At 26.8% G+C, this 18,445-nt stretch overlaps 1 protein-coding gene across 1 annotated transcript in view; it reads left to right on the plus strand.

Moving 5' to 3' along the window:
• The window catches only part of LOC142320908 (limbic system-associated membrane protein-like), a 1,137,362-nt gene that overhangs the window by 242,106 nt on the left and 876,811 nt on the right, over positions 1-18,445 (plus strand). Inside the window, exon 2 of the mRNA XM_075358890.1 lies at positions 15,473-15,526. The gene's annotated coding sequence lies outside the window, so the exon portion shown is untranslated. The remainder of the gene's footprint in view (positions 1-15,472; positions 15,527-18,445) is intronic.

Raw genomic sequence — 18,445 nt, forward strand, 5'->3', positions numbered from 1 at the left:
AGCAACGTCGAAATGTTATTTGATATTTGTATTTTTCAGTGATTGCAATTTTTTTAATGTAATTTATTATCAGTTACTTATGTATTATCTATTGTCATTTTTACTTGTTGTTTAATCTTGAGATATGTATTTGGATGATCTTCTTTCATGCCAGTGGGCATCCTATGATTTACTTATGGTCCCATTTTGGAAAACCGACGGTAAATAATTACAAAAATAAAAAATGTAATTATGTAGATCCTTAGTTGTTTCTTCCTCCTAGTACCCCTCAGATCTGAAATATGAAGCGAACTTAATACCGTGTATATATATATATATATATATATATATATATATATTATTATCGGATATATCACGTACTGCTTTCCTTTTTTGTCCCTGTCTGAGTATGTATGGAAAAATCTATTATTTTGTTAAACTATATTATTTAAATATAAACTTTAAATTCATAGTTTCAATTTAAAAATACCTGTAAATAATATATGACACCAAAGTAGTTCTATTATTTAATAGATATTAGAAGTAATAAAATAATTCGATTTATTTTATTGATTGAAACAGACAACTGGTTCTACAGCTTTAGCAGTATTGAATTTTTTCTTAGTTCATCATGGTAAGAAAATCGTTGTAAAAAGTAGAAATCTGTGCAAATAAGCTATACGCGGATGTAAATGATGATTTTTTTAAATAAATTTTTTGTTATGCAATTATTTATATTTTTAATATTGAATTCTTTATAATTATGTGCAATAGTTATAAATAATATATTTTTAAATACCATATGTATCCCGTATAAATTACTTTATACAATCCGAAATATGATGGATATTTAATAGATAACATAGACGAGCTTTTTCTGTCATTTTAAATAATTTACTGGTCAATTAATAGATGTTTTAAAGGAATTTAATTCATGTTATTGTTATATTTTCCATATTAGGTATTCGTACATTGAAATTGAATTAATACCTCATTCTATTATAGGTACAGTGTACTGTTTTAAATAGATTATGGCTGAAACAATGACATTGAATACAATGCTTAAGGTGAACAATATTTTAGTCATATACCAGATGAGTAGCTTATTTTATTATAATTTATCAGCATTCTACACGATAACTATAATAGTTATAATTTATACATCTGTATATATAAAAAAAACGATTTTTTTTTATGATTAATGATATTCACAGAGATAATGATTAATAAAGGTTTACTACTTAATTAATGAAATGTTATCAAATAACAAATTCTCTGTACGAAATTAAATATTTTATTTAATTAGAATTTATTTATGACTAATTTATATTTATTTTGAGTGAACCAAATAAAAAAAAATTTCAATCTATTAAACGATTTTTCTGAAAAGGTTGTTCTGTCGCGGTGATAACTGATTAAAAATTCCATTACAATTATTTTTTTAATTTTATTTTGAAATTTTTTTATGTATTTTTTACTAATTTGTATAACTTCAATAAATGTGCATGACATTGAAGTTATTTATCGAGATATTAAGTTATCTCAAGTATTAAGTTATCTTAAGTTAACAAAAAAAATATATATGGCGTTGTTTTTTTTTTTTTCATAAATATAAATATGTAATCTATCTTAATACTAAAATAAAACAAGTTTTATAACTTTTTTTCAAATTTTAGCTTTAACTGTTAATAATTTTATAACAACTCAAAATTTTGAACTGTTTAACGAAATCAGAATAATAATCTGAAAGGCTGTTATACTTCATTGACAACATAACAATGGTGTTATATGTGGTAATGTAATAAATTTAAGTTCAGATGAACAAGTATGTAGATGTAGCTTTCCTCATATTATATATGACAGAGCAAAGGAATTTCTTTACGAATAATTTCTTAAGAATATCTTATAATGATACTGCAGTACTCGTTTGAATTCTATAATAATATACTTGAATATAAAGAATCTTTAAATTAAATCAGTTGTTATAACGATTTTTATATATAAGGTATCATATTTTTTTTTAGCGACGTTTGAATTTAATAGCGACCGTCTCACTGTATAAAGGTATATACTCTTTTTTATATCTTTTTTTGCTAGTTTGAAGTCTTGTGTTCAGAATAAAACTACTTTAAGACTACCAAATAAAATTCTATTCAATTTTTAAGTGAAAGTTATGAAAACAATTTAAAACATGACAGTGACAAGAAATTATTCATCAAGTTTTGAGCCCGTTGTTAGAATTTGTAATTAGTAATTGTTAGAATTATTTTAATTAGTAAAACCCCCGGGTTTTACTAATTAAAATAAAACAACAATAATAATTTTAAAAGAAAATGATAAAAAATAATATAACTACATTAAGATAGGAGAAATAGAACTTATAATCAAAGATAGGGAATTTTTTTTTTTTAGAGATCTACTAAATCTGACATTAATCTTCTCTACTTTAATCTCTAAAATTTGGAATAAGTGGTAGGTTGGAGGAGGTAGTTTATATGAATCTAAAAGTTCAAGTCCGCATGCTAATTTTATTGAAAAAAACATTCTTTGTTCTATTAAATTTTCGATCTACAGATCTACAGATCGTATTAATGCCGTATCTGTACTTTTTTTATGAATATAATTTTCATATATAAAATTGAGAATTAAACAAAAAGCTGTTGCAAACCGCTTATCTTAAGTTATAAGGGATTTATTGAGAAAAATCGGAAATCTAGACTTCATTCAATGTGCTAACGATAACTGAAATGCCATATTACGATTTTCGTAACCACATACAAATGTCTCGTTTCTTGAAAAGTAACTAAAAAGGGTAGCATATGCCAGTTAGTAGTCCACTGATTATTTTTTGGTTCGAGTCATTAGTTATTTTCTTACACCTTCTGTGTAATTATTGTATCAGCTACTACAATGAATTTTTTAACCGTAGTATTCCGTCTTATTTGTATTCTCAATTAATATTTTTACTGTTATTTTTATATGTGTAACTAATGTAACCAGTATTAAATATAAATGTTTCCAGTATTATTTTTTAAATTTTATTTTTACTATATTTTCGGGTTAAAAATATACCTTGACTTTTTAAAGTACTTGAACAGTGATGCCTTTATTCATTTAAAAAATATACACAAAACAATGCTTATGAATATCGATTATTGTATTATTGTATTGCATTTTAGTTGCCAAAACTGTATCTAGGTTAATAAATTATGTTTTCCCTTAAAAAATTATCGTGATAATACATTAATTAAAAAAAGTAAAAAGTTATATGGTTTGTATTATGATGAAATGATTTCTGTAAAGTATTTTAAATCTCTCTGAAATTTCAGATAATTTATCACAAAAAATAACAAACCTAGAGCTATATATTTGGACAGAAGTCATAATGCTTTTGAATTATGCATGATCAAAGAAAAGGCTTTCAAGGAAATAACACACCACTGTTGTGTGAGTACACGGTTGCTGTGTGAATCTCGAATAAAATTGAATTGTAAACCGAGAGTCCTTCTTTTGTTGTTCAGTTGCACTATTCTACTTTCAGTATTGGAGCTGGTTCCTCAGTTTTCATTTTACTCTTCTGATTTAACTGCCAATCAAATCTCATGTAACTCACTCGCTCAAAAACATGGCCTTTTAACGTTTAGAATAAGACGATATTGAAATTTAATACGCCATAGAAAATATTTGGGGAACTTTATTCAGATCACCCAGAATATTTAATTAAATTATTATTTCGCTGGAAATTCAAAACCGGTTTTATTGAAAGTTTTCGTTCTAAATAATATTAACAATTTAATATCTTTATCAATTTATCATATTTCTCTTTCAGATAAAAAGAAAAGTAAATTAAACTCAATATTTTTAAACTATGTAAGGAACAAAACCACGCATATGTTTTTAACATATAAGCTTTAGCATGTTCTTTTAAAATTTATATGATAACTTTAGGGAATTTGCGTAAAATTAATTATTATAAAGTAACAATTTATGTGGGACAAACAATTATTTTTTTATTTAATAAAAAATTTTTTTAAATTATTTCTATCAAATAAAAGCACAATGAACTGATAACAAACTATTTAAGATTAATTGAAAGCCAATACTTAATTTGAATTCTATAAATAATATATACCGTGATTTCACGAAGGTATACGCTTTTGTTTTAGTATCACTCCACCTATACACTTATTCCCCCACCGATTCAATTGAAACTTTACAGATCTTTTAACGAAGGTTCTAAAATTGTTCTGTGAAAATTTCAACCTTCTGGGATATAAAAACATAATAGCGGCTATCAAATAAAAACATCAATTTCATATAAACCATATTTTTTATTCATTACAAAATAGCTGGTAAAAAATGATTAAAAACAGATGGTGTATTCTTAAACAACTGTTTAAGAAATTGAATAAAACAAGTTAACAATTAATTATAACCATAACTAATAATTTCCCTCTTTTGTCTTTTTGGCCTCCGGGAACACCGTAAGGTTTTACCTCAGAAGATGAATAAGGATGATATGTATGAATGTAAACGAAGTGTAGTCTTATACAGTCTCAGGTCGACCATTCCTGTGATGTGTGGTTAATTAAAACCCAACCACCAAAGAAGACCAGAATCCACAATCCAGTATTCAAATCCGAATAAAAGTAACTACCTTTACTAGGATTTGAACCTTAGAACTCTCGACTTTGAAATCAGCTCATATGACCAATTATCTAACTCTAATTATATCTATTTTTACCAGCTATTTTGCAATGAATAAAAAATGCGGTTTATCTGAAATCGATTTTTTTATTTGAACGTCAAAATTTTGTTTCTATAAATCTAGAAGGTTGAAATTTTCATTGAACATTTTTAGGACTTTCGTTAAAAGCTGTGTAAATTTTCAATAGTAGGGGATTGGGCGAATGATACTAAATTAAAAGCGTATACCTCTTCTTGGTAAACACGGGATACATATATATCCCGTTATATATATATATATATATATATATATATATATATATATATATATATATATATATAATACAGTTATAAAATTATAATTGTTACACATACAACACACCGATAGCAGGGATTTAACACAGCCCTTATAAAAATAAAATTTTTGCTTGCTTAAGTAAATATAATTGACCTAAATATATAATTATGATAATGATATTTATGAAATTAACAATATTTTACGAAACCTGAAAACTCTCCATCCAACTGTTAACTAACTTTACTAAACCAAATTAAGTCTTGCCTTTTGTTAACGAAAAGTAAAACTAGGTCACATTAAAATTTCACAATTTTCTAGTAATTCTCTTTAATTCTCTTTTCAGGAAGCTAAAAAATAGGGAATCAAATGAATAACTATTTTATTAAAAATGTTGTACTACAGTACAAAAGCAGTACAGAGAAAAAAAGAAGCGTACGATCTTACAAGAATGTACGCTTCTTTTTTCTCTGGTGGAAAATGGTTTCAGATAATTTTTGCTCAATATTCATTTATAAGCGAAAAGAAAATGTGCTTGTTCAAGAATATGCTGCTTCACCACTGCTATAAAATTTAATTTCCATAAAAATTTCGGTTTTTATCCAATTTTAGAAGTACGAATTGTTAAGGAGTATCGTTAATTGAACTTAATGACCAAATTTATGCTGTTGGTATCTCAGGGATTCAAATCTTGATAAAGTAGTTTCTAAATTTATTGATTTTTGTCAGTTATTTTGAATTTAAAAAAATGTATAATGATTTATTGCTTTGCTCTTTCTTTACAAGTTTATTTTGTAGCTACGACGTAAAATATAAAGCAGTTGAGATTCAATAGGCTCATCCAGATTTACTTCTCTGAGAATAATGATGTTAAATCTACAGCCAGACCTCATAGTAAACACAATGAAGGTGACACTTTTTAAAAAAGAAAAAACTTACCTGAACTTCTTGGGTTTTGTAAAGTGACAAGCATTATATTTTTTCTCTAGTAATAAATTAACTCCTTACTCAATAAAAAAGGCAGTGGAACCACTTTTACTCTTTCCTTTTCCTAATATTACTCAAATAGGATCCTTAATATTTTTAAAATTGGTATCAATTTTGCAAGTATGTTGCTAGTTATTAACTTATACTGCGACTATACTATCTAGCAGATAAATTTTTTTCAAAGGAAAATACATACACATATATATTTAGATAATCAAATACAAAAGCTCAATTCTTGTGTGATGTACGAACAGATGAAGTCCGGCGCTGATTCTTAAATAATTAAAGTCATAATTTGATGTTATTGTCAATTCTTTATTATACTCGAAAATACTTTTTATGTATAAATTGAATGTTTAATATACTTGAAATTTTAAATGTTTATTATAACTGAATTATGAACTGGAACAGTTACTGAATGCGATTGTAGAAGAATAATGCTATTGCCAGTTGTAATCGCGTGGCTATAACTAAACAAGAGTGAAGGCTGAAGAATGAATAATGAATGACAACAAGAATGACGATGGACTTGCTTACATAATGTTGCTGGAGCCGCTGCTTCATCAGGAACCGATTGTATCCGAAAGGAGCCGTGTGCACTGTCAGGAGCCGAGTGATATTGTTAGCAGCCGAATGAATACGAAAGAAACCGAGTTTACTGTAAATATCCGAATGAATTCGACCGAAGCCGAAGATTTTTAAATTTAAAAATCGTATTAAATACATTAAAGCTGTAACATTTAAACGATAATAACAGAATATAAATATGTAAAGAGTATTTAAAAATTAATGAAATCTAAGTTCGAACAACTTGAGCATAATTGTATGATGTATTACGGAAAAAACAAACCTTATTTGTCTTCAAACCCAGAATCTTCTGGATACAAGACAAGAACTCTGCAAGAACCATTCCTGCAAGAAGGTTGGCGAATTAAAGTTTCATAAACAACAAACTAGTAAAGATACATGAATTGATTACACGTTCTCTTTATAGCACTAAAGTGAAAAAAGCACTCTATTGAAATTATTTTGAACGTCTAATAAGAAGAAACGTGTAAACAGATGAATAATAATAAAAAACTTACATTTTATAAAAACAATGTAATTGTCATTGATAAGTAAACATAACATTTAATTGTTTTTCATAACGTATTTAAATTAAAAGTCTGTTCAAGAGATATTTTTGTTTTTTTTAATTTTTATTACGGACGTCCTTTGCCGGGTTACTTGGTTGAGTGGTAGCGTCTTTATGTTCCATCTAGGAAAGTTTTGGATTCTAATTTCGATAAGGGTTAAAATTTTCTCACGCAATAAAAAAATATTTATATATTACCATCTAAGTAACAAAGAGTAAGGAGATTAAATAAATAACTATCTTTATTTTTCATTGATCTTAATTAAGTATAAGTAGCTTTTTTGGATCTTAAAAACGAAATAAGTTTCTATAAAATTGTAATCAAGGAAAATTTATGGAAGCGAGTTCGCAGTTAAATACGCAGACAGGATGTAAACTAAACATTCATCAAAATAAGTTTAGAGTTTGTTTCGGATAAAATAAATTTGACCGAGAATCCCTTAAATTACAATATTTAACAAGAAAGGGTCTCTTCAGAATCGGGTCGTTTTGGTTTTTATTTCATTACTATTAATTTTGCTGTTTCTTGATTTCAATCGAACACAAAATACTATAATTTGGTTTATTTGTGAAAGAAAAGTTTTTAACACTTGTTTATTCAAACTTAATAAATAATACACTTGATTTTGCTAATAAATAACGCTTGTATGAGTACAACTAGTTACTTCATATCGACAATTTTATTTAATATTTTATTATATGTATATATGTTGACTGGTATATCCCTAATAAATAAATCGCTAGTCCCTATCAAAAATGACACAACTATCTTTAAAAATAGCAGGCATCCTACCGACAGATTTACTAAGCAAAGTGAGGAGCGAATTAATTTATCGATGACTTCTTCTTTGAACAAAGTATACGTTTCCCCATCAGAACGCCAAGCCCATCAACATTCAGATAATATCCATCTCTACTTGGGGCGTAATTATTTTGTTCTCCACAGGGACTAGTTGTGAAGTAAGCATCATTACTCTCAAAAAAAGAAATCTGACTACTGTCTTTTATACCTCAGGTACTTTATATTCTTCACAGCCATAAGAAAGACTGTTGAAGATAGTCTAATGTAGCAGATTAATGTATCTGTTCTTGAGGTGGGACAGATACAATCTGTTATACACAGTGCTTCACCTTCTCTAGAGATCTTGTTGTTACATGAAGAAACTTAATTAATATCTTACGCTTATGCAGTGATAAAAATCTGGAAAAGAATGTTTGTTAAGAAAAAGTAATAGATTTTCATAAGTTATATCAATAACTTTCAATTTGTTTGCGTAGTTTTATTTACGATGCTTTTCGCTATATTTAAAATAGCTAGTAAAAGAAAACTTTGCATGACTTGGAGACATCGTATTCAGCTCTGAATAAACTCGCTCAGTCGGTGGCTGACACTTTCCGTCACTTATTCAGCCTTATCTTATAAACCATTATTCTTTTAATTTTACTTTCAATAAAATTCTCAATTCACAATAATGTTTTCAATAAAATTCACAATAAAGTTATCATATTTATTCAACATTTTGTTTAAAGTTTTTTTAAAAATAAAATCAGTGATCGTTAATTTTATTTTAAAATAAATCGTTTTTACTATAAATATAAAAAAAAGTATTTATATATATTAAATTATATTCTGTTATTTATTTTAATCATATACGCTACTTAAAATAGATATCTGCGTTAATAGTTTTTATAAAAATTGTTTACTGATCGATGACAAATTTTAATAGCAATACTAAAATTCAATACTAACTTCCAGATATAAAAGAAAATATTAATGCAGATACAAAAAAAAGCTCTAGGTTAAATGCTTTGCAAAATTTTATAGGACACGGTATTAATACATTTCATCAGCATCAGCAATCTAAGAATTATTCTTTAATTGTTTTACATTGTGATGTGTAATAAAAATATTTTAACTTCATGAGAGGTTGTAATATACAAATTTCGATCGAAGGTAAATAAAGAACACATAATATTTCATAATCAGTTGCTAATCAATATAATCTTTGGTGCTGTATACCAACTTTTTATTATTGTTATTGAGGTTACGAAAAATAGTCACCCAAAAAGGTTTTAAGTATAGTGTATTGTTTTACAATTTAATAACGCTATATAATCTTTTCATGTTGTTTATATAGTTTCCTTTCAAGCAAGTTTGTTACAATTTTTTTATATTTCAGTTTGGTGTTTTCACATGTTACGTAGTTTCGGAAATGGAAAGTATTCTCAATTAGAAAGTCAGAACTTCTTCATAAACTTATGAAGAACATCTTCATAAGTTCTGAAAGTCAGAACTTCATAAGAAGTCAGAATTTCTTAATCGTCTACTACTAGACGATTAAGTGAAATAGTCTAGTAGTAGATAAACGGCGATGGAGTGTGGATAGCTATTGTAGATTGGGAATATATTGTCTTCGATCTGTTTGGACTGGTGGTAAGGCAGTCTGTATCAGCACGTATTTAAAAGTATATGAAATCAAAATTTTGATCGGTAATATATTATTCCAATTTTTGGTGATTATACCCCTCTCTCTTCCTAGTTGTAAGTTTTAGGATGGAAAACTTACGATCATCCAAAGGAAATTCATCATTCAACATAGACTTATGGTTCTTTTACTTCTATTGTTCTATATTCTAATATTCTTTTCTCACTATCCACTCCTGTCCCGTGTCTTTGATTTACTCTTCTTTATTGCTTCCTCAACGTTCTGGTTCCATTTTGACGTAGTTTTTGGTTTTTTTTTTAAAGGAACTTGGTGTTTATTGGGTTCCACAGGACGGGTCACTTTATTGGTCCAATTGAAGATTGTTTATTTTGTCTGAGGTACTCGTCAGGTAAAGACTGGTGGTCTGGTTTTTTCATAATTCGATTCAAATTATCATAGGAGTTAATAGGGGAATAATTTGCAGTCTACGATGCAAACGTTTCCATGTTTTACGGGGGTGTATAATTATTGAATTAATAGTTAAATATTATTATAGTATTAAATTTGAAATGTTTAAAATATGATATTTTTAAAAGAATATCTTATTTTTTTAAAGTTATTCATTCCTTTTGTTCTCTTATAGAATTTTCCAAACATGATTTACAGTAACTCGTTTATTATTAAATTCTTTACAACCTGTTTTCCTTTCTTCCTTCTGCTACTCTATTTCTGTTTCTACTACTCTCCAATTATCTGCCACTGTTTCATTGTAAATGACTAATTCATTATTTTTGGTTTCTTCTCCTTGTTTCTGTCAACAATAAGCTCTTTTAAAACGTTTTTAAATATTAAAAAAATATATTTCTTTATAAATCTTCCTTCATATTCTTATTTTTATGTTTGTTTCATTACCATCATTCTCTAATTAAATTTTGTCCAAATATTCATTAAAATTCAAAATTCATCTAAAATAATAACTCTTGCAACTTTAATAAAACTTCAGAGTATAATGTAATCCAGTTTTTGTTCTTAATTTTTTGTTGAATAAAGTTTACTTATGATTTCACCTAGTGTTAAATTTCAATAAAATAACTAAACTTATGTACCTTAGGCATTTATTTTAAATAGTTTTTCAGTAAAGGAGCAAATGTTTAGTGAAAATTTTTTTTGTTTGTGTCCCTTCCTATCACGACTACTTCTTCAGAAGTTTGTTTGATAAACAATTTTTTTTGTATATAATATTCCATCCTTAATCATTCATTAGTTTAGAAGAAAATTATTACTTAATATTTTTTTTCAAGTAGTAATATACCGTATTTATTTCAGCCCTTACAAAACATCTATATGTAGTGTTTCACCTTTTTTCTTACTAAATATGTAAACAAAATTTCCAGTGAAAAAATGAAGTGATAGTGTTTATTTGAATTTAAATATTGAGGTAGATTATGTCAAGGAAGGGAAATAAAAAGACAGCTTTTTTATTATTTATCTCTATAACAATTCAATTTTTTAATATGGATATTAGTAAAATTTTGTGTTGGATTAGTCGTTGGGTGCGAAAAAGAGAAATCGTCTAGTAGTAGATAAACGGGGATGGAGTGTGGACAACTATTACAGATTGGGAATACATTGTCGTCGGTCTGTTTGGAATCTGGAACAGACAAAACCTTTGGACACTCGCTTTCCATTGTTATTGCAGTAAATAGTATCCAAGAGCAGCAGCAGCGTGGGCGACCATACTGTAGTCGGTTATTTGGGTCATTCCCTTTACAGTTAGTGTGGTCGCCCGAGTGGCCCCAAGGATAACAGCGCTAACTATAATATCGATTAGTTTTCATCCCATCTACAATCTAGTATCCGCCGGCTACTAAAGACTTGTTAAATGTGCATTTGTATTATCGCTAATTGCATAATACATTGTGATATATTTGTTAATTGTCAACATTGTTAATAATTTCACCCTTTTAATTGAAATGCATTATTTTATTGGTGAATTAAATAACTTTCCTGTTAGAAATTTTGTGTTTATTGTCAATTACAGTCTTTTTTATTGTCAATGATCAATTAAATAATAATAATAATAAATTGCTTTCGGTTCATCTATGTATGTGAGTGTTTATTTCATAAAATCGAAATCGGTTAACATATAATGTAATACAACCGTTCAAGCAAATAAATAATTCAGCTTCCAGAAAACTAGGAAACTGGAAAATGGATTTTTCAAAATTAATTTTTTTCATTAAAATTGTAATTATTTGAACTTGTAGTTTTGAGATTGATTTTAATTTATAGTTAACTGTGATATTTGTTATGAACGGATTAGTACAATTTCAATACTTAATGTTATCGATAAGTAATGTATTGATGATTTATAGATATCATTAAGCATTAATTTCAGTCATTTATATTTATTGAATTTTATTTTCTGTAATAGAACATGTTTACATATTTTACTGTATGTACATATTTTACTATATTCTATAGTATGTATTTATGACGTTAGAACATATTGGCGTAAAATAAAAAAAAAGAAGAGAAAACAATGTGAGTAATAGAAAACAAATTAAGCTATTGTTGATCACACAAAAGTATTTTAGTTTCAAACTAATTTGTGTCGTATTTCAATGTCGATTTAAATTCTGAAATAAAATACAACCATAGGCACATCACGTACATCCTGCATCTTAAATTATCTCATATTTTTATATTTTTCCTTTTTATTTATTTTATGTCTTTATCATACATATTTTTTTTATGTCTCATTATTAATTTCTTTTACTGTTTTTATCCTCTAAACATGTTTCTACAAGTAGAATCGCAAATCCTGGTTGTGTCTTCCTTTCGTTTTGTAAGAATTTACTAGTAACTTCTATTTTCCTTTAATTTGACTAAAACATCATTATTTCGATAAAAATAATACAAATTTATTAAACTTTATATACTCTTCTGTAACCACCTCAAACGCCATTATTGTTTGTTTTTCTATCATCCATGTTTCGCTGCCATAAAGCTCTGCATTATGGTTAAATATTAAAAATATATATATATATATATTTTTTTTATACCTAAATTTATATTTATTGACTTGAGATTTTTTTCTGCACAAATGTTTTTCTGATATGTGCTTGTCTAATCTTGATATTTTCTTTACATTCATCTTCAATAATAATTTTATAAACAAGTTAATTTCTTAATTTACCTTTTTTTATGAATTCTTGTATATTGAGACTTCCTATCTTATTATTTAATTACATAAAGTCCACCTTACGAGTATTTCATTTCTTTAGTTCAATCGTGTTTACTTTTAAGCTGAATTTTACCTCCGCCAATGAATTCATACCTTACATTTGTTTTTGAATTTTTTGTTTTTAGAAAAATAACATCAGCGAATCTTTGTGACTATTCATGAAATATTATTTTTGACATGGTTCTTTAATTGTTTCTATAGTATATTAAATAGAAAAGTTTGTTTTCACTACATCATAAGTTTACAATCGTATTTGCACTTTCTTCATTGACGTAACGATGTGTTTTTTATTCTAGTCTATCTGAAGTTACTGATGGTGATTTTTCTTTTTGTGTTGAATAGATTCACATTTAGAATGATGATGAAAATATGTACAGATCTGAATTGAATTTGTTCATTTAGAAAATCCGTGTTGTTGTGCATTTAAAGTGCGTGTATACTTCTTAACATTTTATGATGTGTTCCTTAAACATATTTCTGTGTCTGTAGTCGTTTCCTTGTGGCATTTACAGTATTAGCATTACAAAAAAAATTATTAATGGTCACTCTATCTGTGAAAATGAGTTTATCCAAGAAAAAACATTGCAGATATAGGACTAAAGTTATATATTTCTGCGACATTGTGTTTATTTGGTGATTTTTTTCCAGTTCATTAGAGTTTATCCTTATTTTTTATTTACTGAAAGCTTTATTTTATTTACTTGAAATTTATGAGGTCGTTTTCTAAATATTTATATCTTTTATATATATATATATATATATATATAAAATATGTATGAGTGAGTGTGTGTGAATGTGCGCGCGCGAATTATTTTTATTTTGTATGGTTTTGTTTTCATTTTATTTCTATTTATTTTCTGTAAGAGGAAATCAGTGAGTGTACGTATCTTGTGACGTCGGTGTCTTAGATTCTTCTTGCATCATGGTTATGCAAATTAAAAGTTATTATAAAGTTAGTTGTTTTGAAGTGTTTAGAATAAGCATAATTGTCATTGTTGGAATTCTATAAAAATTCTATTTAAATTATATTTCGTCGATAAATTTTTATGTTCATAAGCAGAAGGAAAATTATTCGTATTAGCAAATGAAAAAAAGAAAATTATTTATTATTGATCATGTAAGTTGAAGTTTATGCCATTATCTGATAATGTTTATTATATTGTTTTGTTTTGAATTTGTTTTATTAAGAAACTTTCAGGATAGCTTAAAGATATTTCTGCTGGGATATTAGATAGAATTATCCAGTATTTCTTGGCTTATTACGTCTCACCACAAATACTTAAGTCTTATATAACTATTGTAGAAGAAATCATAAAGATCAAACTCGCCTGGTAATTTATACAATTTTGTACACATATGCATGTACTTTCTACGAATTTTAATCATGCTAATCTGTATAATATATTTGTAGTAAAATAATACATTTGTAATCATAAAGTAGCCTTTTGATCATTTTTAATTGAGTTAATGCTTTTCTTAATCAAAATTTCTCTGAAGATATATTTTCAATTATTCCGTGTACTTATTCGGGTCTATTTTTTTATGTAGTTAACCTGCGGTGAAAAACTTGTCTTCAAACTAATTCTTTCAGAAAAAAAAGCTTAATATTCCATTTAAAAAGTGGTATTAGTGTTTTTACATAATGTTTGGTTGTGAACTAAATAAATAGTTGTAACTAATTATTGCTAAAAAAAAAAATTATAATTTATAATTTTACTAAAATTTTATATTGTTTTTTGAAAATTCGTTATGTTATTTTTGAAATAATGTTGTTTAATGCTTAAAAAAGACAATAATTTGTAGACTGTATAGATAAAATAAAACAGGTACTGAGTTCCCACCGGGTTGGTCTAATGGTTAACGCGTCTTCCCAAATCAGCTGATTTGGAAGTCGAGAGTTACAGCGTTTAAGTCCTAGTAAAGCCAGTTATTTTTACACGGATTTGAATACTAGATGGTGGATACCGGTGTTCTTTGGTGGTTGGGTTTCAATTAACCACACATCTCAGGAATGCTCGATCTGAGAATGTACAAGACTACACTTCATTTACACTCATACATATCATCCTCATTCATCCTCTGAAGAATTATCTAAACGGTAGTTACCGGAGGCTAAACAAGAAAAAGAAAAGAAAGAAAAAGGTACTGAGTTCAATCCCTGGGCCGATATTATGACATAAATAAAATAGCGTGTAAGAACGAAACGCACTAATTTATTGAAGATTAACATGTATAACTATAATAACAAAATACGGAAAACAATTGTAATAATTAACTTATAATGTAATAATATACACTCATGTGAGTAGAGTTGGCTTAATATTTCGATCACACGACCATTCAATTCGGACATAACTTCGCGACTGACTAATACATTAAAAAACTATTACACAGCCAAGAGACCAGTGGTGAGGAGAGTGCACACCAGTAACCGACCGAACCTTCCCAGAGTGTTCGATTCGTCGTTCCATATAATGATAATTATTATCGTAGGATCTTACTACTTAAAAAAATAATATTAACTGAAAAAATAAGTTACTTTTCATAGTTAAAAAAGAATAACTATTGCATGATTTAGATTATTTTATTATTTATTAAGTTCTAAAAGTAAAACGTTTGTAATTAACAGTTTTTCATTTTCATTCTTTTCATTTATTTACATAGTTGTTGTTTTTATTTGGTAGTAAAATAGTAACATGATTTTTTTTCTATTGCAGGTGTAAATACTTCACCACTCTAATCAAAGCGGTTGCAGATATAACAACAAAAGTGTAAGTTTTTTCGTTCTATGTCTATATATTTTCACTTGTTAAGTTGCTGATAGTTCATTGAATTTATCAATAAATTTTTCTACACATCTAATTATATTTGTTCAGAAAATTTCAGTTGTGTTGTACAACATGTTATATCATTTAATGAAGTTCAGTTTTATTTCAAACTGAAATTTCTGTATTTCAGTTTGACAATTTCTACAAGTATTGTAGAAATTGGGAAATTTTCAATAATCTACGAAGATTTTTGATTTACGTGCACTTCGATAAAAAAAAGATAAAACAGATATTTCCTTAAATGTTTAGAAAGTAACAAAATGTATTTCCTTTGTTTTGCTTGATCAAAGCCAAACAAAAAGGCTAATTTTATTATATACAATTTTATAGTTCAATTTTTGAGAATTCGAATACCTATGAAACGTGATAAAAACCGTGAAAATGTAGAAAACATGTATCGTCTAAAAAGAGTTTTATGAATAAATTTATTTTATATAAAATTTTATTATTATATGCTGAACTCGGATTTGAGTATACTGTACGTAGTGATCGGCCAAAATTGTGCTCATTTTTATACTTTAACGAACTCCATTAAAAGGAGAGATTCTTAAATCGGCAGATTATAAAAATAAATTAGGATCTTACTCTTTATAAAATAATCTGATTTTGATAATTATTTTGCATTTGCACAGAAAGTATAACATTTTCCTGATAAAATGAAAGTTATATTTTCGAATCAAAACTTACATTGGCTACAAGACAGTTTAAAAATATTTTGAAGTATTTTTACTTCCTTGTACGAAGTAAAGGAAGTTTTGTGAACCCAAAAAATTTCGGTTTTCGATTTCAACGGAAATATTAATTTTTACTATCCCTGAATCCATTTTGACTAGTTTTAACGAGACGTCTATACGTACGTTTGTATCTCGCATAACAAAAGAAACGATTAGCCGTAGGATGTTGAAATTTTGGATTTAGGATAGTAACATCTAGTTGTGCATCTCCCTTTTTGATTGCAAGTGACTGAACCAAAAGTGTCCAAGAAAAGCCAAAATACAAAAAAAATGAATTTTATACTATTTTTTTAACTGCAGTAATAAGCTCTACCATTGAGAGCTTTTCAACAATATATCATAAGTAGTACTTATTTTCATTGGTTCCAGAGTTATAGCCAAATGGAATTTTAATTAATTAAATATTTGGATCTTAGAAGGGGAAGACACATCGGTTCGAATCAGACTTTACTCCTTTTTTTAACTTTTTTTTTAATTTAAAGAAAATATTTATTAATAATTATTAACCTCTCACTGAAAAACATTTTCACGATAAATAATAATTCAATAATAATAATAATAAAAGAAAAAATATGAAAAAATATCGGAAGTTATTAATTAAATAAATTTGTTTGTACTTTTCATTTAAAAAATATGTGTATTTGTAATTTAATACGCTTACAAGGAAGTCGTGTGATATCCACATCAGGTTTTTTTGTCACCCAGATTGTTTAACAACAGTCTATTATTGCATAATGATATATCTATATTACTTGATCCATTCCAAGTATTTAACATTGGTTCTTCAAAGTATTTTTGAGCAAAAATTCAATAATATTAGTTTTAGTTGATTACATAATGTGAAATTAAAACGTAGATATGGATTACATGGAGTGTTTTTGCATCCCATACAGGCTTAGCCCACGATCAGTAGCAGTATGTTTTCTTTTTTTCTCTATATTATTTTTCTTAATTTTATGAAGAAGCAGACTTTTCGTCTCTGTCTTACAAACTACCAGTGTGTTTTTTTTTATTTTGTACATCTATCTGTTTAAAAATAAATAAAAATAAAATCTTAAATTACCCTCACCGCAAAAAATAAACCGTAGCTAACTTTTTCACGTATCATTATTTTTCTACTATATAAAAATAAATAACCAATGCCAGGAAAGTATTACAACTTTGTTTTCAGCTTTTTTTTTAAGTTAATAGTTTCTTGATTACTTTTAAATATATAATATTACGTAGATATTACATAAAATTCTTCGATAAATTAATAAGAAACTATTTACTATAATAAGAAGAATTTTACTTAGAACTAAGCATTTTTCTCTAGAATTTTTTCAGTATTTTAGATTTGACGACTTCTAAAACTTAATGTTAAAAAGAAATCTTTTTTTATAAGTTATGGTTAGTACAACTTCTTTGAAAGTAACAACTTTTCATTTTATTCTTTTACCTTTTTTTATTACATGACGTAACTCTCCGGACTGAAGAGTATGTATAGATTTTTGAAAGACAGAATTGCTTTCAGTGTACAATCTTCAATCTACTCATAAGAATGCATTCTTCTGTTATTAAACAGCAGTATTTTTCATAGTTCTTCTGAAGTAAAAATCTCCGAAATTGTCCTTTTGAAGTTTATATTGTATCTCAAAGTGAGATCGGAAAGTGAAAACAGGACAAAATGAAATAAATTTTACAATTTTGAAATGCATTCTTTAAATTTTTACGTACACATTTTGCTTACAAAATAATGACTGTAGTAACGCACAGTTTTAGCTTATATATATTTTTAATTCTTCTTTTATGTATCGTTTTGTATAAAATATTATGATTTTATAATTAATAGATGTTAACTTTTTCTTACGAATATCAGAAATTAACTGTATTTTCTTTTCTAGCTATAGGTGGGATGGATGTGACATCAACCCTTCTAGAAACTTATATTTTTTTTGTTTCTTTGTTTACTTCGTAATAGCTAAAGCGACTGGAACATTTTAGGATGCTTTTATCTTAAGCATTTTATATCTCACATTTTTCTTTCTGTTGAAAAAGTATTTACTTATTGCGATTATTTTATTTAAAAAGAAATATCCTACAAAGAACGTTTTACAACAGTAAATGATATAAAATTAAAAAAAAAAAA

Source organism: Lycorma delicatula, chromosome 3 (genome assembly GCF_047948215.1).
Source record: "Lycorma delicatula isolate Av1 chromosome 3, ASM4794821v1, whole genome shotgun sequence".
In the NCBI taxonomy this organism is placed as follows: domain Eukaryota; kingdom Metazoa; phylum Arthropoda; class Insecta; order Hemiptera; family Fulgoridae; genus Lycorma; species Lycorma delicatula.